General features: G+C 32.0%; 1 protein-coding gene and 1 long non-coding RNA gene across 2 annotated transcripts in view; both read left to right on the top strand.

Moving 5' to 3' along the window:
• The window catches only part of Hers (Histone gene-specific Epigenetic Repressor in late S phase), a 543873-nt gene that overhangs the window by 160954 nt on the left and 355015 nt on the right, over nucleotides 1-27904 (top strand). The window lies entirely within an intron of this gene.
• Nucleotides 10017-11787, top strand: LOC147070862 (uncharacterized). The gene is made up of 3 exons (XR_015070907.1): nucleotides 10017-10092; nucleotides 10471-10676; nucleotides 11101-11787. It is a non-coding gene; the product is annotated as an uncharacterized LOC147070862 (long non-coding RNA).

The raw sequence follows: 27904 nt of genomic DNA, 5'->3' as shown, positions 1-27904 counted from the left end.
TATGTCATTGCTTCAAGTACATATTATTGCGACTAAATATTATTATAAATTTCAAAAATAATACTATTTTACCAATAAAATTTTCTTGATCAGTATTAGGTACATGGTGATTATTATGCGGCCATCGTAGTCCAGTGCGTAAGGCACTTCTCATACGGGGGTTCCAGGATTCATTTAAGCTGAGGTTACATACACTGTGATTCTCTAAGCCTGTTATGTTTCATCACTATTATGTAGTGATTATAGTCATTGGAGCTCATAGCATTTTGTAGGTTCCGTCTACCCAGGCCATGTTAGCATCCCGTAGCTCTGCTGTATACAACATATGCGGCATAATAACCACTATGTATAAGGGTACGCCCAGAGAAATGTGGGAGCCTGTCGCCATAGACCAAGACTGAAGTCAGTATTGTTATATGATTTATGATTTAATAACGTTCAGACCATTGGACGCAAGAAATTCAAAGCCTCCGGAATGTCCTCAAATATTACCAATATTTGTATCTATACGTGGCAATCTTTAATGCTGTGATACAGACATGCATATTAAAAATATTGTATTCTTTAGTATGTGTTTATGTTTATCCCATATTTCTCGGATATTGTCACCTTCTACATATTTGTGTGATTCCTGCGTACGACGTTCGGATGAAACTCACTGTGGAGTTTGGAAAGTCCACTAAGCACCGCTTTACTACCTTACCGCGCCTTGTTGCTTCCACGTTGGAATCCGCGCACACCGATACCTAGACACTCCGCACTATGATTATTGCAATAAACAATAGGTACTTACTGTGGCTATCGTGTGATGTATTTTTAATGAAACCAATTCAAATATAGAATATATGGGTCAATATAGTATTTCTATGAAAAAATGTTACAATCCATTATCAAAAAAAAATGAAACTTAGTTAAATATTAATATTATTGGAAGTGAAAAATTGAATCTCCGGCGACCGGGTGTCTGACAGACATTTCTCTCGATCTCGAAATGTAAAGATAGAACCTCTTTTTTATTCTAGACTTTTTCTTCATTGAATCATTTTGAAATCGCATTCTGACGTCAATACGTCATTATTTAGGCTCACCCTAGTCAATACCTAAGATGTTTTTTTTTTTGATTTGTCAGACTTATATTTTATATTAGGTGAAGACTTTCCTTTCGCAGTGAAGCAAGCAATCTTGGATTCGTCTGAGGACTACAGCGTGCGTGGGTATAAGCATAAGGATTTGTTGAAATGTGACGGAAGATTGAAAACCCTGATCATTGAATTGTATATAATTCCATGAATCACTCGCTGATACCAAACTCCAAAGCGAAAATCTTTTCTATATGTAACAATGTTGTCATCTTTTATTTGTAAAGTATTTGAAAGGAAAATATAGTACGCAAAAAATTCTTCCTTATAATACAAGTTGATATATTTTCATGTCCTTAAAACCCTTTTTAGATAGGTACCTACCTCTATTTCAAAACAATCTTTTCCACCTTCAAGAAAAATAAATAATGAATGCGGTTTTTTCGATAAGTTATTCGCATTTGCGAAAAAGATAATATCTAATAATGTACCTAGGTACAATTTTTTAATCAGTTATTTCCATTTTATAATAAACATTATATTAAATTCTTCAATTTGTTTTATTAATTTATATCTAACTATGTTTGTTGCAACATCATTAGCAAGACTACAAAAAAAACTCTTAGAAAGAAACGTGATGATCTTTCTCCCCCACCACGGAGATTATTCAAGAGTAATATCTACTATGTTGGAAACCGTATAATTTAAAACATTAATTTATTTTCAAAAACGTTATTAAATATTGTTTCCGTTAATGATGTTTTTTCCACGCCTTAAGGCTGATCCATTCTAAATAATTCAATAGAACCGTATGTACTCGGTCCAAGAAAATTATTTCTGTACAAATGGTATTATTTTGTTTCCTTTGAAGTGGGTAAGTAGTTAAAGTAGGTATTACTTAAAGTATAGACTTTTAATGGTTAATATATTATTTAAAATTCAATAATAAATTCTAGATCTTTTTACCTTTAGATTAACCCGTGATTATTTGTATTTTTAAAGTAAAGCTTACGTCGTCGAGATTTCATCTGGTTTTGAATTGAGATTAATAATCTTTGATCAACCAATCTTTGCATACAGGCGTTTTTCCTCATTATTTCAACATTCTGTAACCCTTTAGATGGCTCTACTATTCTGAGATATCAACAATAGATGTATGAATTGTGTAAAAACTGTTTACATACATCTAAAATGTTATGATACAAACGTTTATATTTTGCGTTGTATTTGCCCGTAGATGGAAAACATTGTTCGTGTACAAATGTTTTTGAACTGAAAATAAAAAGGAAATTGGGAAATGTCCGGAACCTAATTAACTTAATTATATTAAATTTCACATTGTTACAAACATCATAGGTACATTATTTTTTATTATGACGAGCCTCCTTCCAACTACCCGTTATTTAGACATGTCAGGTTATTCAGATAAGCAGTTTTTTGTCTCGTGTAAAATAAAATTGTAATGTTGTGACCATGGATGGCCCCCACAAGGGGGGGGGGGGGCTAACAGGGTCCTAGTCTGGGGACCCGGGCACAGAAGGCGCCCGGCGAGGCAGGTCAATCAAATAAGTGACATCACAAATTTGCTTCACTAGGCGCAATTTTCCTTCAAAAATATTATTATTTAATATTATGTGGTTGTACAATAATTTTTAATTGTGTATCAATACTCGACAACTCTATAATTCAAATGGATGTATGTTTTAAAATATACAAAAAAAACACTAAATAATATACCTACATATAAATTTTACCGCGTACTTCATTTTGGAAAAAGTTACTGTAGAGCGTCACACTGCCTTTATCCTTAGCGATAGGTAGGGGGGGCCGCCAAAGATCCTGGTCTGGGGGCCCGCTTCAGGATGTGGGGGCCATGGTTGTGACAGCTCAACGAAGACGTGGCAAATTCATTGAATAAATCATAGTGCATACCTACTATAATATTAGGACGAATGCGATATTTCACGATCATTGTAAAACATGTGAATAACTTATTTTATTAAGGTTGATGTAGTTTTCTTGGACCGTGAGAGGTGGAGAGTCTCTCAGAAGATGACTGCACTTCAGAGACGTCACGATCCTCAGGCACGAGGGAACAACCAATAAGAGAGGGTTTTCTTAATTTTCATTTAAATCGATTAGCTTTGAATCTTCTTGTCAGGCGTATAAAAGTGAACATATATCCGGCAGACAAACGTACGAAGGAGGTAAACGTTTCAGAAAAATAAAGGCAAATTTTAAATATAGAATTATCGAAACAAATATTCCTGTCAGATCAATGAAATGATTATAATACAAACCTTTATATGCATTCAGTTTTATCCTTGTTTCACACACAGTGAATATTATCGCACGAAAATGCTTGTGCGATAATAGTCGCAGTATTTGAAGAAGACGTTACATCGGGCGTGGACTTCTCATTCTTTGTCCTGTATTCTCATCAAACCTGCTTTATTAGTTTAGCGTTTTGCCTGAGCGAATGTGTAAGGGTATGTGAGAAAATATATGCACGTTGCATAAGTAGGAGGTACTTACCTACGTGGGTTGGTGTGTAATTACCGCAATCTTCGTCGAAAAATCGCCACATCCGCTATTACTTTTGCAATTCAATCCAATTGCGGTAATGCAATGAATAATTACCATTACTTAAATGTACCACTCGAGCGGTTATCCTGTATTTTAAAGTCGGTTAAACATTTGGACCCAGGAGTAAATTGGACGAAAAAAGTTTTACGAATACATTGTGACCGTGAACACTTGTACCAATACCAGATGTCAGGATATCGTTGAGACCGAACGACACTTTCTTTATCTAGCAGTTTACCGAACTGTAATTTTTGATACGAAAGTAAGTGATGTTTCCGGACACGGGGAGTATAAGTGGCGTAAGCTGAACATGTAACTTTTTCATTCAAGTCAAAAAAATTAAAAATACTTATTTTATATTTATTTATCTGAAAAGACTATTGTGGCATCACAGCTATTTGCCAATGTGCCACAATACATAATAAAATGCAATACAAAGCAACATTAAATTCTAAATAGTCGTTAAATTAATAAAAATACTTAATTAATAATAACGACCAATATAAGACACGAAAGAAGAACAGGAAGTAAGGTCGTATGTAAATATTAAAATAAATAATAACAAATATAAGTTTAACCTTTTCAACCAACTTTTATGGCGCTATCAAATAAGTGGCTCCATGAATAAACAAAACATGAACAAAAGAAACATGCAGAAACAAAACAGCGACAAAACACAACACCGATAAACTTGACTATGACGTTTCAGGAAAAATATAACATATAATATTGAAATTGTCATATCTGTATATCGTCACTGTTCTGGCAGAAGGCACATATTCGAAAAAATGACATTTGAGTTAGTTTTACCAAAATGTTCCTTATTTCAAACTTTACCGCCTGGAAACCTTCTTAATAAATAAACCGTCTTTAATAAGTCATCTTTTTTACGATTACTTAATAAACTCACATTATAGGCCATTTCAAACATTTTAACAACTTCAAAGTCATATTACTCAAAACTAGTATTCTCCAGTTAGTGTGTTCTGCCAGAACAGAGTCGACATCTTGTATATATATTAAATAACACACGTTTTCAATACGCCATAAAAATCAAATTATATAATTTATGCATTTCTAATCGTGGAAAGCCTCGATTAAACGGGACTCAACTCGGTGTTCCTGGCAAGCTAGGTATATCTCATCTTATAATATGTTCAAAATGCTTAGGTGACTAGTTACATTGAAGCTAAGTGCCCTACACCGAAACCCGCCCCGCACCACACTCGGTCTTAATCGAGTGTATCGCGGGACCCTACAATTGGTGATGTGAAGCATCTGAAACAATTTGACTGGGAGTGTGCAGGGAGAAGATGCCCGAGACTTAGGTTGCTACGCTCAAAGTGAGCTCTGACTGAGTTTAATGAGTTTACTTTAATGCAAAGTCCAAGGGTGAGAAAAGCGCAAGTAAATTACGAAAAGAAAATGGTGACTAGGTACAAGGAAATAATGAGTTTAATAATTTTGTGGAGTTGTGCATGATTATCAAAATCATGCAGATAAATTAAGTTTTTTTGCGCCGAATGGCCATAATGCGGTGATTATATAATTATATTAAATATTTATATATGTTTCTTTTCTATACTTAAGTTTTATAAGTAAATATTTAATTAATAAATAAATTCGACAAAAAATATTTTTTATTTTTCCACTGACTGTTCTGTTATATTGTCACTGTTCTGTTTTGTCACCGTTCTGTTTCTCCATGTTCTGTTTTGTCCGGTTACGCAAAATATGTTACTAGTTGAGACGCATTAATTTCCTTTATTTATTTATAAACGACGCATTCACCTTAGAAGGATAATGTAATTGGGTAACTATAAATAGATATAGTTTCAAATACAAATGAAAATGACGTAGATACGTAAAGTCGTAAAAATTAATTATGTCGCCTTTATTATTCAGTATGTTGTAGGGCGGCCATGTGTATAGTATTTTTTTTATATATATTGCGTTAATTTTAACTTTGTGTACGTATTTGGATATCTATCGTGATTGTATGCCTACATTTATTTTATTACACATTATTTAATTGTGTCATATCTTGACAATGATAATAAATAAAACAGGATTTAGATTGATTTTATTTATTACATGTTGCAATGTTATCTATATGAATAATACATTTAATATTCATTTGAATTCAGATCAATCTCAACTGTTAAACCTTCACTTAGTTATTGTCCATCAGTACGGAATCTGAGAAGAGCTTAGGCGCATCACTCCCACGGGCACGACAAAAGAAGAGAAAGTACGGAATCGATTTTATTAAAGAAAATTTTCGATTTCAGATACGATCTTTCTACCCAGTGTTTTGACAAGGCCTGAACATAAACTAAAATATATACGTGAGAGCGAAAAGCAATAGGTACGCGTATAATCTCTGCAATATACGTTAGAATAAGATATAAGACATAATATTATTATGAATAGACGACTTAGTGAAGCTCGACATGATGCCGATAAATAATATTGGTTTGACTGATGTGGTTAGGTCAAAACCAGGAGTACGTTTTACTGATATATATTGTTTTTTGTGCGAAATACAAAGTTAATTAGAAAAGATGGTTAATTGCTTTGTGTTTATATTTTGTAGTCGTACTGAGAAGCATCACGTTTTTCATAGGTGCGTCATCCGTAAAGAAACCGGCTTCACACAACCGAACGATACCTTTTATCTTTAGGTATTATTGCTCTGAGATTTGGACTAATTTATTCAAGGTTTCGTCGTCATACTAGATTTATTTTTGCGTTAAACTGTACTTATACTTGTTCTGCACTAAGCTAGCGGTGTTATCATACCCATTCTCCTTCATCTTGCAATAAATTGTAAGGGTCATTTTTAACACTGCGGTAAAACATTTTATATATTGTGCAGTGAAAATTAAAAATTAAATAATTCTACACCTCTTTTCTTTCTTCTATTAACCTTTCACATTCATATGAACGTAATAAACCCTCTCTAAGTACCTCTGCAAAAGCTTTTCAGCGCACTCGCGATTAGAATGTGTGTTTTCAGCCCATTCCAACTCGTGAAAGCAGCTACCGTAAACCTTTTAAAAGTTTAAGCAAACAATTACAACTAAGCCTAGCCCATAGAAGCTTAATAATTATACATAATAACCATTATGTAAATGTAGAATTTTACCGATAAGGCTGTAAGACGGGGACCAACTTGTGCGGATAACGTTATTTTTTTTAGTATCAAGAATACACGTACAGTACAGATTTATTTAGAATGTAGCCGACACGGAAATAAGAACCGAAGTTAAAATTGAGTTCGCCGTAACATCACACGGTCTGGTACCTACAGCCTTTTTGAATTTTCGCCAGGTCTTTCTCCAGTAGGTAATTAGTTACAAATATTACAACTTAATTGAAGCTAACTCCTAGTTATGAGACTCGCAGAGGGAATGGGACAACTGGACGCCAGGACAATCGGGCGCCGCACTGTTGAATGAAATAGATAGACGTTTGTTACGATTTTATACAGAAAGTAGACGAGGAATTTTAATAAGTTTCTAACTACTACTTAGTAGTTTTATTCATGTTGCTCTCTACATAATGTTTTTTTATTGCGGATTGAGAATTATCATTCCTGAGGCTTTATATAAAAATAAAAGAACTTTCTTCTCGTTGGAACTTGAACATATTATGCAGAATTAAATCATTATTTACGTGTGTAGATTGAAATTTTAGTATTAGTATTAAATAATAATTTAAATATGAACATTAATATTAAATATGTATTTTAAATGTACCTACTTATAATTATTGACGAAAGTCTATTTATTTTCGAATTTGATTCGATTGCGTGGCACCATGTTGTCCCGCCGCCGAATCGCCCTAGCTCCCAGAAGTTGGTTTTGGAATAATCACCAAAGAGGCATTAATTTAGTGGATGCCTCTTTATTAATTAATGTTAAACTGTGCGGATAGTCGGATAGTCTACATGCGATGTCATCATTATTATTAAATTTACAATCAGGAATCTTGCGAGGAGGAGTTTCATTTTATTATTAAAAACAAGTAGTTGATATTTAAAATTGTTGTGAATGCTCTGAATACAAAGACACATTAAAACAACAACATGTCATTGTACCAGGTCCATGATTCGAGCCTCATCGCTGACTGATTTTATAAGTTACTTTATTGCGGACTGGAATAAAATACGACAGTCGTCTTTAATTGCACCTGTTAATACGTAATATATAAAAAAGAAAACGTTTAACAGAGCTTTGTAGTAAAAAGTAGATAATTGACATTTTTAAATTATTATTGGTTCGAATACCTTATGTTGAGAACGACTCACCTCATTCCTCCATTTAACAGCGTCACGTTACTTAACTCCATCCCTTTCAGCACAAGTCAATGTGCATTTGCGAGAGAAAGATAAAAGTGTCAAATTTAATATTACCCACCTTTTCATAAAGACTGACCTCTCGTTGGAATTAATTACTGAGGGGGCAAGTCTTTGTTCGTGACCTATGAAATAGTTTGATTCCCTTTTTACTTAGCACTCGTAATAATCTTGCAAACGCTGAATAGGAAAGTATGACAAATCTCATATATAATTTTACATTCTCCGACAAAATAAACCGGAAATGCGCACAGGTCTTCTGCTTAATTTTAAAATTATTATTTTGTCAATGACAGATGAACAAAACAAATAATAATAACGTTGCTGTCATTCGCTTTACGCACTGAAAAAATAGTTATTCATTAAATTATACGTGAATCATCGTGGTAATTTATTAGTATAATGGGAAACATTTTGAAAAGCATGAAAAAGATTTATTTGAAGGTTTCTTGTCATTTGGATGACTTCACTACTTATTCATTTGTTGAAATAAAACTTCAGCATAAGCCAGACATTTTCCTTGGTAGTGATAAAAAAAATATGATAGGATTATGTAACAACTTTATAAGGGGACTTTAGACAATCTTTTTTGTTACCTATATTCCTAAATTATATAGCCAGCATATTATATATTTTCTAATAATTTACAAGAATTTAAATATGTTCCGTATATGCTTGGATAGACTTTTCCACATAGTTTGTGATGTTAAAAAGGTATCTCGGGCTCGTTTGTTTTCTTTCAAACCTTGTCAGTTGGCGTTCTAGAATCTAGATACGAGGCTCTTGTGCAGTTTTCGGTTAATACTTACATTATGTATACACTTGTCTATACTTATTAGAGAAACAGTCAACATCTTTTGGAGGTAATATTACTTTACTGAACGAAAACTTGTGCGACGCTTTTTAAATAAGTTTCATTTGTCATCAACTTTTGAAAGTTTTAAATAAGGTTACTAATTGCGGTTTGATGGGCCGGGCCTATAACTTTCATGCAGAAACCTGGGGGTTTAAAGAGAGCTTACCACTTGGGTAAAATTAAACTATCGGCTGTAACATAATTAATATAGCAATATTGTTTGGGTTTTAGATTTCACAAAACGGCAAATACCTACTTCCTAAAAGGTGCGAGAACTTGAAAAGCCGAGACAATGACCGATTTTTACCACGTTTTTATTAGCTTGTATTCTTGTTTGTCCGGTACAGATTTTTTCTCGTTTTTCCAAGATTTTTAACTAACTTCCCGACTAGCTAGACATTTGAAACTTTTAGAATATATCAGAACACGGCGACAATGCATTATTTTAATACTTTTGGCCATCTTTAAGCAGAATTGAATTCATTTTCAGTTAATTCTGTTTTGTATGTTTCGGAAAAAAATCGTTAAAAGTAATATTTACTACTAACTATTATTGGTTGCTAAGTAGGTCCTAGCAACTAAATTATATACACGTATGTGCGTTACTATGGAAATCAATATGAAATGTCAAAATGACATTTCTGTATTCTATAATATTTATTCAGTATTTCTATCAAGTACAATAAAAAGTTTTTATTAAGGGCACACATGCTTACCTAGAGTTTCTGTTTTTTCATTTAAAGTTGAACTATGACATTGAATACTAGGTATGATTTTTAAAGTGAAAGTGATATTATGTTACATCTCTTTTACGCATGCTAATATGATTAAAAAGTTTTTCTTTCTCTTTCTGTCACATTCGAATTTGATTACCAAAGTTTAAACATTTACTATGCGTATTAGCTGACGTGCTTCGTCGTTTACAAATTATAACATGAATTTAAAAAATATATGTATTTATAATATTAAATATATTTTATAATGTACACAGATTTTTTTAACAACTATATTATATATACTTTTATTTATTTGTCGCATATTCAAAATGTTCTTGCTATATTAAAATCTTTTTTTTAGCCGGCCAAGTAAATCCGTATTTTTGGCCATAGACTAATAGAAAAAACTCTCTGCTGTCAGATTATGTTGATAGCAAATTGCAAGATACCTAACGAAGGAATTGTGTTTTATATCAGGAATAAGAAACACTATCTGTAAGTACAATATTATGTTATTTATTACTGTAGTAGTATTCTGTGTGTTTTGCATATATTATTCAAGTGTTAATTTATTGTTTTCTTAGTCTACACATACTTTCAATGTTTCATAATTCCGACTACTTTTTTTGAGGTTAGTTTAGAGGTTATTGCGAGAATGCCTGTGATTTCATATTTATTTGTTTGATATAATCTAAGGCGTTCTAGTTGTTATTAAACATGTTACCTACCTGATTACTTTATTTTAGTTAATCAATCTTTTTTGATGCTTTGTATTATCACTAATCCGTTTTAATTACCATTCTTCAAACAGTCGCACACTATAAAAGATTAAAAATCACACTATTAACAGTTCATATGTTATGTTTTTTGCAGATGGAGAAAATGTCTACCGAGATCTTTGCTTGTCGACGGTTTCATATGAATAAGATGGAATGAAATAAATCTTTTAATTAATAATGAAATAAATCCGACTTTCGGCGTACGATCCGAACATGGCGTGATTCATATAATATTATTTATGACGTAGACCATCAAGCATATATACCCATTTTATAGATTTAATAGTACAATTACAAAAGGTAAATATAAAGTGACTAATGTTTGTAACCTATAGCTATATCTATCTCGCATACATATTTAAAAAATAAAACAATTTTATAATTACATTTTTGCACTAAATTTATTATCGATAATGATATAAAAGTTGCTAAATTGATTCATAATATTCTAAAATATAATATAATTTTGCATATCAGTTACTTGTATCATATCAGGTATGTCATTTGGTAGAGCTTACTCTCCAAGTCTTTTCTTTTTCATCCTCAATATCACTTTGATATTAGAAACATTGTCTTTCTAACACCATTTCAAAGACTTTAAGTTTTCTAGATGCTGTATATTAATTCTTCTCTTCGGCTATATCTGCATCTTAGTTGCAGCATATGGATACAATGCGGCGCCTCCAAGAATCTCTGTCACTCTAGTTTTTTTGCATCGTTCCAGGTCATACTAGCAGCCCGTAACTCCGCCAGATATGCTATATAGATAGTATTTAGCGGCCATCCAGGACGCCGGAATCCGGTTGGCTTGAAGAACAGGCAAACCAGATTGGGATTCTCTTCAGGCACTCGCAGCACGTGGCCGGGCCAGGTACAAAGTTGCGTATTCACTCTCAACGTGATGCGAGGCTATTTGGTGCGTTCTTTTATCTCCCGTTACTTCTAAAATTACCGCACACCCAGTATCCGTCGTAAACATCTGTTCTCGAAGCTCAGTATACGGTTGCTCGGAGCCTTTGTAAGGTGCCATGACATAAAAACTAGTAAGATATTTAAAATAGCTGCTAGAATGAATACATTGTTGAAAGGAAATGAAAACTGATAATATGATATATCAATTAATTTGTCCATCTGAAGTTGTAGATATCAGTTAATAATTATGTGTTATACCAGTAATTAAATGCTGACTTCAAATGAAAATTGACTATTAAATATTGAAATAATATATTACCAGTTTTGATTTTTTTAAGTACTATACTATATCCATGGTTCATATTACAATGTCATAGTAAAACTTAGAAGAATAAAATATGTCGTAAGACGAAATCAATCTTGGGGTTTTAATATAAGTTAAATAAATAGTACACAGCTAATTTGTTATTACTTTGAATACATGCCATGTCTTTACATCAATAAAAAACAGAAAAACAATTTAATAATGTATAAATATTTATATAAGACTTAACAACGTCTAGTTAGACATCTAGTTAGACACGATGACCTCCATTTAATTTCCTCTTATTTTAAAATTCACCAAGATATATCCTAATAAGTAGGTAAGTATATTACATTTGTACATATAATAAGTAAATCAAGTACTTAACATAAATAATTATACTGTAAAATTAAATTACAATTGAAGCAGTATATATGGACCCCACAGAGTAATTAACAATATAATAATTTATATAATTATATCGGGTATATACTATATTGACACATTTTAATGAAGTCTATTTTTCTTGGTACCTACGTTCAATGATAAATGTTGTTTTATATTGTAACATAAACAATGGTAATATGCATTGATCTTTCTGATTTTTAAACTGTGATATCTATTTTATATATCTATTGATTTCTATGTTTATTATTGATACATTATTTATTTCAAATACAATAATTTCAAAACTAACAGTAAATAATATATAGAAAGCGTCATGTTGTTTAGTTGGAACATCTACTAGGAAATTCCATCCAATCCAAATTCAATTTTTACCAGGTGGGTACTTGTAGGTCAGTTATTTTTGGAATAAAATGAATCCCTTAAAAAATATGAAATAAGAATAGAATGATAAATATTTGTGAAAATTTACCAAATCAACATGTTTAACGTGAATATTTTCACACTAAAATGATAAATATTGTTAAGAAAATATACACAAACAGTTCATTCAGAAGTTATGACGTTTAAAAGATCCCGCGAGTTAACTCGTGCGTGGCACTGATCAGTTATGAGGTGATATCAGTTATAATCATTTATGAGGAATGGTTATAAGCCATTGGCACAACCAATTTGGTTTTTGACCTTGAGAACAAAATGTACTTTTTACACGGAACCAAAACTCACGGCTGCAGAGACGAATGCTTATACAAAATATGGCGCAGTGGAATCGCCAGCAAGATCTGCAGGTATCATTATTTAGATGTAAGTATACATATTATTTTGAATTTCATAAAATTACACTCGTTCTGGGTGTCTCGTAACAGTAAACTATATTAGTAAATTAGATATATCTTGATGAACTATAAAATAGTGATGTAATATAGACTTGTTGAAAATATATTAAGCATAATAAAATTTAAAATAAAAATTTAGAAATTCAGCCTTTCTGGTTCTCTAATATTCATAGATCTACTGGTTCTGGGATCTACTATTTCTGGCAGTAGACAATTCATATAAAAGTGATATATCTTTTTTTCAATCTTTTCAATCCAAAATGTCTCGTCTTTTTTGATTAATTCTATTTTAACAGGAAAATTATGTCCCGTCCAAACTCCAAATAAACAGACATCTTTCTTAGTAATATGAAGCTGCCCCTGAATCTGGAAGTACCAATCGTGATTTTTATCTATTACCATATTCCTGTCTTTATCTACTTTCCAAAATTTAATTTTTTTCTGTACAATAGCTTCATCTGCACTTATTCCAGCAGCTGAGAAAGGACATTTTATTTCAATAATTGTATCATCATCGCTGATGCCATCTGGCGTTGCACCGATAAAATCATACACATCATCGATAAACAATCCACATCTCTCAATCTTAATCCGTTCTTGTACACTAAGCTGTTGTAAAGCTATTGATTCATTTTCTTTACCATATTTTACCGCTTTCACGTTGGCTAATGATTGGCTATATAATAAACGTTTTACTAAAGGCCCAAATTTTGTATTTTCTCGCCGCTTACACACCTTACCAAAAACAGAGGCAGTAAGAAGGTTTCGTCGCCTTTCTAGCCATTCTGCACATTCAGATTGTAATACGGTGCGTCTTTCTATATCCCTCCTCTCATAGTTTGTCAGTTTGAGTTTTTTCAAAAAAGTTTCTTTTAACAATTGATATTGATTTTTGTCCATATCAGGTTTTTGGCAACTCTCTCCATAATCTGGATTAGATAAAGGAACAGTATGTATTGGTTTTCGCCAAGATTTTCCTATTTTTTTTTTATTTATTTTCAACCTTCTTGATTCTAAGCGATTTATGAAGGCTTTTGGGCTATTTTTATAAACTTGTTTTTGAATTGTGCAATGTAACTTATTTGTATTAAATGCGATTACCGCCGCTGCACATCGTCCCATGTACGATTGTCTTTGAGAGTAGTTAATTCTCTTGCCGCCTACAAATTTTGCAATCATGTTATTAAAAGATTCTGAAATATTAGTAGAAAAATTATAAATTAAACTTTTTGAATTTAGCACCAAACGAGAATTATATATCATTAATTGAGAAAATAGACTGCATTCTTTTAATGCTGGTACATAATTTACATCAAGCATGTCCTCTGTATTTGGTTCATTTGTACAAAAATATGGTAGACAAGAAGTATGGTCTCCAAAAACATGGTGCGGTCCATTAAATAAATCTTTTTTCAGAGCGATAACCTTTTCTTCGAAAGTACTATCTTGTAGTTTTCTATACTTGATTGCACCTATGACGGCTTTCCGCAGACGTCTTTTTCTTGACGCAATGATTTTTCTTACATTCAAGGGATATCTTGTGTCTTTGGTTAATGCCTCTATTTTGCCACAATAATTTCTAATTAAATGGTTTTTACATTCAACTTTCTCGACAGTTACATTCGGATAAGGGTGACAATCAAGAATTTTTTTGTATGTGCTGGAATCTCCATCAGCAATCAATTTTGAATAAATCAATCCATGTGTATTAATAGATTCTTTAAAGCCTTCTAATATTGCTGTAGATTCCATTCCACCTGACGGACCGGTATAATTTAAAAAGCATTTATGTTGTTGAGCAGGGATATTTTTATTTTTAGCTTTGGCGCACAAATCGCAATATTTATTTTTCACTGACATGTACAAAATCTTTCCGGTTCTTTGACCAATGATCGTGGCAGCGCCAGATGCTGCGGAATAATTGCATCTGTATGAACGTTTCGACCAACAGCCGTCTGCAACAACTGATATCATGGGAATACCAGAAGAATCGACGTCACCATTTTCGATTGCAAGTTGTCGCTCTTCTTTCGCAGCGTTTTCCATACTCTTATTTTTGGTTTCTTCAAACCACTCGTACACCTTCTGTTGACTCTTTCTGTATGTTCTTGCTGTAATCGATGGTACGTCAATTGCTGAACACATTTCTTCCAGATTTGAAAATCCACTGCCGATACTGATTATACTGGATACAAATGCGTCACACAGATTCATTTTGTTTTTGTTCATTTCAGTGGTATATAATTTTAATTTTTTACCACAAAGTTTACATTGAATAAAAAATGTACTACTAAAGTTATCCCGATTTTCCCCAAAAATTTCTAAATGTGATAAATTACAATTAAATGGAGAATCATGGTGGCTAATTAATTGAAGTTGTTGGAAAAAATATGAAAAGTCTATAATTCTACGGCCTTCTACACGGAATTTAGGGCTTGAATCTTCAATTTCATTTTCTATAATAAATTCTTCGTGTTCGTGTTCAAATGTGGGATGAAATTCTGGTTCAGGTAGTATGCTTTGAGGATTTCCATGCTCAGGCATAGTCTTCGGCAATATATCAATACTATAATACATTCAAAAATATTAGTTTAGTAGATAGTTAACAGAAAACAAAATGTATAGCTGCTATTAATTATTGTACCAGATTATAATTTTTGTCACAGACACACTAATTTCGAATAAGACATGGCACAAACATAATATAAAAATAATATAAGTACAAATGATCATTATACTTAATTGTGTGTATTAATAAGTAATACGCAAAACTTCCTTTTGCAAGATAAATAAATATTGTGAACCAAAATTTTCTGTGAAATGTGGTTTTTTCAACTATGTATAATTATGTCAAATTATAAAATAATAATTTCAAACCTTTGTGTTTTTAATGTATTAATATTTCCATCTTTTCTCCTACGTCTTTTTTTGGAACTTCCAGCCATCGGATAGTGAGTTCGTGGCATTTTTTGTAAGTACAATCGATATAAATAATTGTGATAATATTGTTAGGTACCTATGTCAAAAACCGAGGATGAAAATTTCGCATTCCCGCTGAAATAAATGACGTTCATAGTATTGCCAGGCTAAACTTTCGAAATTAAAGTTAGTTTTTAAAAAAAAAATTACATTGGAAAATATTATGTAAGTACAGGCATCCATTATTATGTTATTTGATGAAAGTATTCTTTAAAATCATCTGTATTATTATAATCTCGCAAATTCATAATTTAGTAAAAGTTAAATTTTCTGTAATATAAACATCAGTAGGTACCTAACCTATGTTGATTCATAATTTTGGCTAAGTAAAAAATATAGATATTTTTACTTCGCGATGTGTTTGGGGTGTTCTAAATTATGTAAGTATGTTTAATAACAAATGTGAAATTCGTAAAACCTCATGTGTATTATTTATTAAATAAAAATAGTAAAACTAATAGTAGATACAAATGGTGAAAAACTTCATTCTCTTATTTACTAAAATATCAATTCAATAATATTTTAGTAGATATGGCAATACTGGACGACCCGATATATGTCACTGAAATAAAATAAAATCTATCACAATTTATAAAATACATACCTACTACAATCATAATTATTTTGAATGTAGAGGGAGATAGTTATAGAAAGGGACAGAAAACTGATTGCTATGTTGCAATATTAGGCAAAATAGATTGCAACAGTGTTAAAAATTATAATGTATGATTTAGTATGACATAACGTAGAATTGACGCAAATACAAATTTCTTCAGATTTTTTTTTGTTTTGTCCTCAAATGTCAAAATATGTTTTCCTTTTGAATAATATGTTCGAATTTGTGTTTGTTTCGCCTATTTTTGTGTTCAATTTGTAGCATTCACTTTTATAAACATATTTTTGTACAATACTTGTGTGTTGGCGTATTTTTTTGGTCATATAAAGTTAAAATAATACCAGCTAAAGATTCCATACATCATACACCAATTCGCAGGTGGGTCTGGCGGATATCAAGATGGTCGAATATTTCGTGGAAACAGTTGTTTTAAAAAGGTCTCTATTTAGTATTATAAATTTATAACTAACAAGATATTTCATCATTTATTCAATGATTAATGATAAACCTTCTGATACGTAGCTTTATATTATTTCGTATGTCTATAATTGTAGCATATTTAAATAACAAAATGTCCACTCGCTTCCATTAGATTTAGAACCAATAGAAACTGCAAATATTATAATTATACTGAATATATTTTACTACATTATGTTTTATAACATTACAACTATCTATAATAAATCGTTTGAGATAATAATTAAGGGAAAAATTTGTCATCATCACAGCCTATTAATGTCACAAAAATATGGCTTCGTTCTCAATTATCACGTTTCACGGTTTCAAAGAATATTATTTTACGTCATAAAAATACTTTATGTAGTTATCAAATGTTTTACATAAATATTTGACGATGAATAAGCTTCATAATGATATAAATAGTTTTTCTACAAATCTTACGTACTATTCAGGCTTAACCTCTGAAAATACCAGAAAATAGCTGACATGGAACACCTTCCCCCTTAAGGGGGGACATGCTCGTCGAAGGTCAAAATTGAGTTTTTATTGTATTTTCAAACCATGATCCTGGACACTCCTTAAACGTTGTAGATAATCTATTTATATAATATTGAAGCCTTATTATCCTTTATAGTTATTTTAAACATTTGATGACTGCATAAAGTATTTTTGTTACATAAAATAGTATTCTTTTAAACCTCTCGCTCTAATGTTTTGGAATATAGTCATATTTCGGTACATAACTGTACAGTGGTGTTAAGATTTTTTACATTTATTAATTTTTAGACGCATTTATAAAACCATTGGTATAATTTATTACGAGATAATTTTTGTAAAATATTCACGATAAATAATTATATTGATAATCTCTGTGATCCCAAATTTGACAAGAATTAGGCATTTTATTATTCAAAAAATCGGCAAGATCAACACATTTGAAGATGATTCTAAAGATACTTATTATAAGCTATGTCTTCGACCATTCAAGTGTGATAAACATCTTATGAATAATGATTGCTTTATAATAATTATTGACCTAAGAATAAGGTAGTGTTTTTTTGAAATACGCCATTTCTTTTGGCATTCCCCAGTGGTTAAGCTACAACATACGGCCGTAGCCATAAATTGACAAACTATAATTAAACTAGGGAGTAAAATTATGTTAACGCGCGTATTTGAACATGTACCTAACCGAATTTTTTTTTATTTTTTTTTAAACGGTACATGTTCAAACACGTGCGTCAATATCATTTTACTCCCTACTTCAATTATAGTTTGTCAATTTATGGCTACGGCCGTATGTTGTAGCATAAACACTGGGGAATGCCAAAAGAAATGGCGTATTTCAAAAAAACACTACCTTATTCTTAGGTCAATAATTATTATAAAGCAATCATAATTCGTATGATGTTTATCACACTTGAATGGTCAAAGACATAGCTTATAATAAGTATCTTTAGAATCATCTTCAAATGTGTTAATCTTGCCGATTTTTTGAATAATAAAATGCCTAATTCTTGTCAAATTTGGGATCACATAGATTATCAATATAATTTTTTATCGTGAATATTTTACAAAAATTATCTCGTAATAAATTATACCAATGGTTTTATAAATGCGTCTAAAAATTAATAAATGTAAAAAATCTTAACACCACTGTACAGTTATGTACCGAAATATGACTATATTCCAAAACATTAGAGCGAGAGGTTTAAAAGAATACTATTTTATGTAACAAAAATACTTTATGCAGTCATCAAATGTTTAAAATAACTATAAAGGATAATAAGGCTTCAAAATTATATAAATAGATTATCTACAACGTTTAAGGAGTGTCCAGGATCGTGGTTTGAAAATACAATAAAAACTCAATTTTGACCTTCGACGAGCATGTCCCCCCTTAATAGAGAATTGTCAAGTTTATATGATTCAACAGAATATTTAAAAACGTGGTATATTAAAAGTTCTTTTTATCTTGTAATTATTAGAAATACCTTTAATTTTCAACTAACAACGTTAGTATCTCACGTATCTCTTTCTGTTTCTCGGTATCTCTTCCCTATCCAATTATTATTGAAGATGACAGCGATTACTTCATACAGGGCTCGTAATATTTAGTAGTATTGTATAATATTTACTGTTTCGACGCCCCCTTTAAATCTTGGGAAAGGGGTTGTGCTTGATTGTTTTTATAAATGCACGGAGCAGCCGCCATCTTGGATCCACGACGTCACACAGGCGATCTGCAAATATTTCAAATAAAATACCCTGGTGTGTTGCAAATGGTTGTAGAGTACACAACGAATGTGTTTCAGGTAGCCATTCAAATTCTTCATTCAAAATCCCACGGGGTAGTAAATATGCCCCAGGACTATTTATTATATTATGACTACAATATTGTCAGTCACATTTAGATTAAATTATTTATTCATTACTTATATGTATAATGATGTTATGTAGGTACCTACATACGTTTGATTTTTTTCTATCCGTAAAAGCATATTATTTATTTGACCACAAGCTTTGAAAGCTTTGTAATTATGATTATTATCCAACCAAGCAATCATTATGCCATTTTCTTCGCACATTTCTGCTTTTGATTACATTCACTGGTCTCGTGAAATCCGCAAGCTACACGCGAATAATCCCTGACGCGTACCAGCTACCGTATGCACTTCGCACCGTCTCGTTCTGGTGCGATACCAATCGTGTGCAGTCGAAGGAGACAAAACATGGGATCATCGCTTTGTGTGAGTGCATTTTCATATACCTGTAGCTGGAAAAGGACGGACGTATCATCTGGCGTCACCCTCACCCCTTCAGTTCAAGGTCACCCCGTCAGGCTTATTGCGCAGCGGATGGTTAAATTAATGCCGTGTGCATGTATGTGGGCATTTTCGCCAAAGTTTGTACATTGCGTTTTTGGCATGTCCCATGACTTTGATTGATTTTTTCATAGTTATTATATTATAAAATGTTGGAAAGTTATGTACTTTTAACATGCAAATTTATTAATTTACTCTATTCAATCAGTTAAATACAACTATCTGACCTGTATATATTTTTAATTGATTATTTAGATCGAAAGGTAGTGCGTTTTTACCATGTCCCACCCATAAATTCAAATAAACAAAGTCTGATTTCGTCATTAATTTTGAGTGTGTAAAATTAAATTCGTAGTGTTTTCAACAGCTTACATTATATATTTTTGGAAAATATATAGTTTTTTCGTAAATTTGTACCAATATTGAAAAAAAATCACGTTTAAAGTGTGTCCCAGGATATTTGAAAAAGTGGAACTCCACATTCCGTTACCACGATTTTAGCATGAAGGCGAAAAATTTTCACTATAAATATGTTTTTTTTTAATGTAGCAACATTTTTGTATAACACTGATCGCCATGTACACTTTAAATTGTTGGTGTGTGTCGGTATCGCTATCGGAACAGGTTGCTTTCTGGGTTGGTCATTTAAGAAGTTCCACTACTGTTACCACGATTTATAAGGTAAGAAAACACATATTTCTATTTCACATACTACACATATGGAGCTTATCTTTCATACTACAGATATAATAAAACATATCGCAGGTTTAACAATAAAACTAAGCTAAATTTTGGCTTCAAACACTTCTGAAACAGAATCCGTTACTTCCACTCCGAAACTATATTGGTGGTAACGTATATGTGGAATGTAAAAGTAACGAAATGGCATGCATAAAGTTGGGTTTACAGTGTGTGTTTAGTTCTTCATAGATTATAAAAAAAATTATTTTGTCTGTTCGTATGAAAAACAAAAATATTTTCATTAAAAAATATAAAAAATAACCTGACTATAATATAATAATATAATAAAGATTAAAAAAGTATGTGATATGTCTGAATACGCAAAAATAGCGCACATAAAAGTATGGAGATAAAAAAAAACAACAGAAGGAAAAGAAAAAACACCAGACTGAAATAATTGCGAGACAGGCACTGGCTCTGTCATACTCTTTCTGTTATACGCCACCAAAATTTTAAAACTTCTCCATACATTTTAGGCATAGAAATTTATAAAAATGTATGAAAAAGTATTTTTTTGTCACGTTTAACAGAAATGTGTACTCGATTAGATTTAATACCTAGAACTGTAGGTATTCACGAAATGTCAGAAAAGTACGTCTTGATTACAATCAACCTGTATAGCTACATTTTATGTTGATGAATACAATTAAATTTCAAGACAACATAAAGTCGAACTTGGTTATTACGAGGAAGATGGGACCGACTGAATTTGCTTGTTATAAGCGTTACTCGTTATATCAGAGAATAGGTATTTTTAAATGAGCATGTCACATTACACAAAAAGCCGAAAATAAAAAATTTGGAAACCATCGTAAAAATCCCCGAAACGAGCATGGCATTCATAAACTACAAAAGAAGTTGTTTATTGTAATTAACGCTGGTAGGTACCTACGGACTTCACAAACCTTGGATTTTTCAACCATATGCGTGGATACTTTTTTATTATTGTCGGTGAAACACCAATAAGGTAGGTACTTAGACACTTTACTAGTGTCATAAACGTAATCCGACCCCGGCGGCATCCTGTCCAATCGGATTTTATTGCTTAGGGTCGAAATGTTTTAAAACGGTCGACACATTAACAGTATTTTAGCTCGGTATATCCGATAAGTTGCTCGTTATAACAGTGAAAGAATTAAATGTATGGCGAAAATCATAAACCAATTGTCAACAAATGTTTCGTTATTACATCCGAGATCTCGCTATGTCAGAGATCGTAATAACCGAGTTTGACTATAATTATTTTCGTAAAAGTTATATACTCCGTGCCGCGCTAGGAACTCGCGTCTGAATCCCTTGCTGATTTTTTTTTTCATATATTGTTAATTTGCTTAAAAATATTTTTTATCTGAGTTACAAATAATATAAATGCCAAATAAAGTTATGGTAATGTATAGTGTGTCAAAATTATTACCTACCTTATTTTACAAGTATTGTGAAATTTATTATAAAATATGTCTATTTTAGTGATTAAGTTTGATTTGTTTTGTTATTTTGACGCACGTTGAATATTTATCTGTCTATCAAAAAATTCAAATAAATTTCATAAAACAAAAATTTGTTTTTATGGTAACATGTAACTTAAGCTTTACAAATTACACTCCGTTACCATTTCGTTCCATTCCGAAAATGTCCCCAAAAAAGTTGAACGTTAACTATTTTTCATTTGATTATTAAATAACGAAACTTATTTATTTTTCCAATAAAATTTAGTAAAAGTGATTATTGTCTTTAAAAAAATAGCAGAACGAACATTGATTGGTTTTTTCAAATACTAAAGGAAAAATGCTCTGCCATTATAGACATAGGGTAACGGAGGGGAACGAAATGTGCCCAAGAATTAAAATTCAATAATATTTTTTGACTATTTGTAGTTTTATTTTGAAGTGTATGGTTTTTTTAATCTAATAGAGCTCTTTTAAGTGATAAAAAGTGTTTCATTCATGTTTTAAAAGCTAAGTTTCGTAGTCACGGAACGGAAACTTATTATGCCCAATTTCATAATAAAAATGATATAAATATTGTATTAATCAATATTTTGCTGAAAAATTGCTATCACCAATTCAGCAATAGAACAAGGAATCTGCTAGCTATATAAAAATGGTTAATTTGAGTGAAAAAATAATATTACCCAAATTTCAAACATGTACAAACTTTGGCGAAAATGCCCATGTATGTGTAAATTGAAAAGTAGATCCACCATACGTAGAAAATATAAATACTAGATCGCAGTTACGTCCTTGTTATTTTACATTATGAGCTGATTAGGTAACAGTGTAATAAGAACATGACAATTTGTAGATACCTTTGACATTTTTGTCAGCTACAGAAACATTGTTGGAAAAACCTTAGAAAATGGTGGTAGTATGTACCTACAGTGTTTCTAGAATCTACAATCACATCAGCCATTAATTAAAATAAAAAACATATGTTTTGTTAGTTTCAATATAAATACTTACATAATTCACATTATCCATCTCAAGTACCTAAATGTGATTATAGTAGTGTTTTTTTTATAAGATATGGACATTTAATTGATTTATTTTTTAAAAGAAAATTTCTTAGAATTTAACTTAATTATTATTCTTTACTATTCTTTACAAGTTGACAATGTGTCTTTGAGTCGGACAAAACCGGTCCTGGCTAATATTAAAATAAGTGGAATTAGTACCTACTACACATTGTGTTTAATTTTACTTAATTCCACCAAGAATTGCAGTTACCACCATAAAAGAATTCACTTTAACCGTTTAACCATGCTAATTGACGTTTTTTATTGAAAAGTCTTTGTTTTAAAAATTTAAATAAGACAAAGTATATTGTATCTACTATATCAACATAATTTTAAATGGAAGACTTTTACAATTAAACAATTTATTAAAATATCTATAATTACTACAAGCATGGCGATAAATACGTTGAAAAAAATATATTTATTGTTATTTCTAAGTAGGTATGGCATAACGATGTATACAGGTACATACATCATACACGATTACCTACCTCTTACAAGCATGGCGATAAATACGTTGAAAAAAATATATTTATTGTTATTTCTAAGTAGGTATGGCATAACGATGTATACAGGTACATACATCATACACGATTACCTACCTCTTAAAATAGGGTCTGCTTAACTCATCCGGTGTACTTCCTTGTACCTATCTAATTTATCTACTGATCTATCTCTTTTTTATGTAATACTGTTATATTTATATATCTTTGTTTCTAAATGTCATGTTTTGAACGTCTTAAACTTATAATTTGTAATGTCCACAATATGTTAAAAAATATATAAATTGAAATAAAAATTGGCGAGAGAAAGTTGCGATTTCATGTCAAGGAGGAGTGGTAAATGATAATAAGTTAACGATGTTACAAGTACAAACGTATTTTACCATGTTTTTATTAGCTCGTATTCTTGTTTGTCCCGTACAGATTTTTTCTTGTTTGTCCAAGATTTTTAACTAACTTCCCGACTACATAGACATTTGAAACTTTTAGAATATATCAGAACACGACGGGAATGCATTTTTTAATACTTTTGGCCATCTTTAAGCAGAATTGAATTAATTTTCAGTTAATTCTGTTTTGTATGTTTCGAAAAAAATTCGTTAAAAGTAATATTATTTACTAGTACTCACTATTATTGGTTGCTAAGTGGGTCCTAGTAACTAAATTATTAATACACACGTGCGTTATTGTGGAAATCAATATGAAATGTCAAAATTACAATTCTGTCATCATCATCATCAGCCTGAATCTATCCACTGCTGGATGAAGGCCTCTTCAAGTTGCTTCCACTTCTCTCGGTCCTGTGCATTGCGTTGCCACGTACTTCCGCAGAACTTTATCATTTCATCGATCCAGCGGCCTCTAGGTCTACCTTGTGGACGTTTTGTACTTCTTGGATACCACTGGATGACTAGATTTGTCCAACGATTGTCTCTTCTTCGAGCTATGTGTCCAGCCCATCTCCATTTAAGGCTTTTAATAAACTCTATTACATCGCAAACCCTTGTCTGCTTCCTTATCCACTCATTCCTCTTTTTGTCCTTTCGCGTTATGCCCAGCATGCACCTCTCCATACCACGTTGTGCTACTCTAAGTTTCTGGATCTCTCTTTTACTTAGGGTCCATGTTTCACACGCATATGTCATCACGGGAAGCACACACTGGTTGAACACTTTGCGCTTTAGGCACAGTGGAAGGTCACTTTTGAAGACATTATTCAGGCGGCCAAAAGCACTCCAGCCTAGCTTTACTCTGCGAACAATTTCATCAAATATACATCCATATATAGATACTTGTTGTCCCAGATAGATGTAGCTTTTCACCTGTTCGAGCTGAGTGCCATTGATGAGGATCTCTTTTTGGCCTGCAAAGCAGTTGAACATGACTTTCGTCTTTGTTACATTTATTTTCAAACCTACTTTGTTGCTTACTTCAGCGAGTTCCTGCATTCTGCTTTGGAGGTCTTCTGAGTCTTGCGAGAAAATTACTATGTCATCGGCAAAGCGCAGATGACTCAGGTATTCTCCATTTATGGGGATCCCTTTGTCATTCCAGTCAAGTTGCCTGAATAAGTCTTCAAGGGTAGCTGTAAATAGTTTAGGTGAGATTGTATCACCTTGTCGGACTCCTTTGCTGATAGGAAATCTGCGCGATGGTTTATGGAGATTTACAGATGCTGTTGCGCTACTGTATATATTATTGAAAATATTTATATAGCGTCCAGGGATTCCTTGTTTTCTGAGTGCGTCGAGTATTGAACATTTCTTTATCGAATCAAACGCCTTCTCATAGTCTATAAAACCCATGCATAGTGGCAGTTTGTATTCCTGGTACCGCTCTATGATTTCTCTGACGACTTGGATATGGTCCATAGTGCTGTATCCTCCTCTAAATCCGGCTTGTTCTCTCGGTTGGTTCTCGTCTAGTACATTTTGCAGACGGTTTGAGAGAATTTTTGTGAACGTCTTGTAGAGAATAGGGAGTAGACTTATTGGACGATAATTTGCTAGGTCTTCTCTGTCACCTTTTTTGTGAAGAATGACAATGCTGGCATTTTTCCATACCTCTGGGACATCCTCTTTGCATATGCAGGCTGTGAACAATTGTGCAAGTACTTCATTTGCATCCTTTCCTGCTTTTTTGAGGATATCTATCGTTAAACCGTCTTCCCCGGGGGCTTTCCCACTTTTCATGTAATTTAAAGCATGGGTTACTTCCCAGGATGTAATTTCGGGAGTATGGTCTTCCGAATTTCCATTTCTCTGAAGATCTAAGTCTATAGTCGTATTGTCAGTGTCATCACTGTAGAGATCGCTGTAGAACTCTTCAACTCGGCTTAACAAGTGTTCCCAATTTCTGACGATAGAACCATCTTTTGCTTCAAATCAAAGCAAAAGACAATTCTGTATTCTATATTTATTAATACATAGAACTGTCAAGTTTATAATATGATTCAACAGAAAATTTAAAAACGTGGTATATAAAAAGTTCTTTTTATCTTGTAATTATTATAATATGATATTAAAGTTAATAAATGACATTGGTGTAGGATGATGTTTGAATATTTCCCCACGCCTCCAAACAATAAATTGGATTAAATTTTCAAATTAAATCTATATAATAGTTTAGTTTTGGTCAGATAGTAATATTACGGGCTCGTTATTCGCCGTCGAATACCGAAAAAAATGTTCTCATGTACTTGGTAGAACTGCTTCTCTCTGCGATGAGGAAGACGTCTGTTGGTTTTTTGTCGATCCTCACATGTCTCTGAACCGCGAAATATAAAATTAAAAATTAACCAAGCTGTTCTGGTCAAATGCTCCCCGAACACAATACCAGCTATATCACCTAACATGCCTTGACGATGCATTATTGTTTTTGTAATAATACCTACTTTACTTGAACGTCAGATGTCCCGCAGTCTTCCGTAACGTGGATGATACATATTTCTCAATAACGTATACCACTGTTCGATAATCTTTATCGGCCCTCGGTTTTCCTTATATAAAATCTATATAACTTTATTGGTAACTCTGCTGAAGTGGAAAATTCTCCATTTAAATCACTTCTCATTAATTGGCTGCGGAACTGTAGAGTCTGGAAAAGCGAGACTGCAGCATCCTGTCGACAAGTCAATTAAATATGACGTATAATCTGATTAATTAGAGTTTTCCAATGAGTTCATTTGTGTATTTATTGTATTGTTAGTTGATATAATCTTATTAATAATATTATGTAGGTACCTATCATATTTATTAATAGTGTTTTCAATTATTTTTAACAATTACAAGACTAATAATAACTGAGTTGTTAAATCGTTAGCCACCATGTTTTTTTAAAAGTAAATCTTCGACTTTTCCTCATTTTTATAATTTCTACCTTAACCACGACGGGTTTCCTCTAACATTTTCAACAATAATATAAGACGTTTTTTCGTTGTGTTGATTCTAGATTTATAAGACTACACAGGAAACATTTTAGTTGGTACCTCGAAATTCGAAAGCACCGCTATTTTTATAACGTTTTTATTGGCTCGTATTCTTGTTTGTCCAGTACAAATCTTGCAATCGATTTTTAACTAACTTCCCGACTAGCTAGACATTTGAAACTTTTAGAATATATCAGAACACGATGCCAATGCATACTTTTAGCCATCTTTAAGCAGAATTGAATTCATTTTCAGTTAATTCTGTTGTGTATGGAAAGTTATTTCAGAAAAATCTGTAAAAAGTAAAAGACTATTATTGGTTGCTAAGGGGGTGGTTTTAGCAACTAAATTATTAATATATACGTGCGTTACTATGGAAATCAAAATGAAATGTCAAAATGACATTTCAGTATTCTATATTTGTTTGTTTTTTATTTACTTTATATCAAGTACAAGTTTGAGCATATTGAGCATAAGAATTAAACAAAAAATTTTAAAACGTTGTATATAAAAAGTTATTTTTATCTTGTAATTATTTAAGTATGTACATGTGAACCAACATATCCCAAATGAACGATATGAACCTTGAACTCGTCAGCAGACTGAATATAGAAAATGCATCGTTCTTCGTACTGAATTGTGTTTTTCAATTCCAAGCTACCACCCAAAACGACAAAATTCTGAGTATACGACGTCACCGTAAACTAATCGCTCTGTATGGGTGTGAAACCATTAGCCTAACGGAGAAACAAGATTAGTCCATCCGAGTAGGTATTCCAAACCAAAATTCTTTGAAGACTACTTAGTACCGATTAATGAAAACCAAATATAGCGCATCCGTATGAATGCTGAGCTCTATGAACAATTTAAGCCTAATTTAGTCAATGTCTTGGTTGCGCGAAGATTCAGGTGGGTCACGTTTTTAGATGCGTTGGATCCAAAGCTCTTCAAAATTTTTATGAAAGCGTGCATAAGTAAATTAACATTATTAATACGTATTGTTAATTGT

Source organism: Rhyacophila brunnea, unplaced genomic scaffold, assembly GCF_057557595.1.
Source record: "Rhyacophila brunnea isolate RB1 unplaced genomic scaffold, BYU_Rbru_1.0 scaffold_21, whole genome shotgun sequence".
NCBI lineage: Eukaryota > Metazoa > Arthropoda > Insecta > Trichoptera > Rhyacophilidae > Rhyacophila > Rhyacophila brunnea.
The sequence above is the reverse complement of the archived record's forward strand: the minus strand, read 5'-3'. Positions and strand labels throughout refer to the sequence as shown.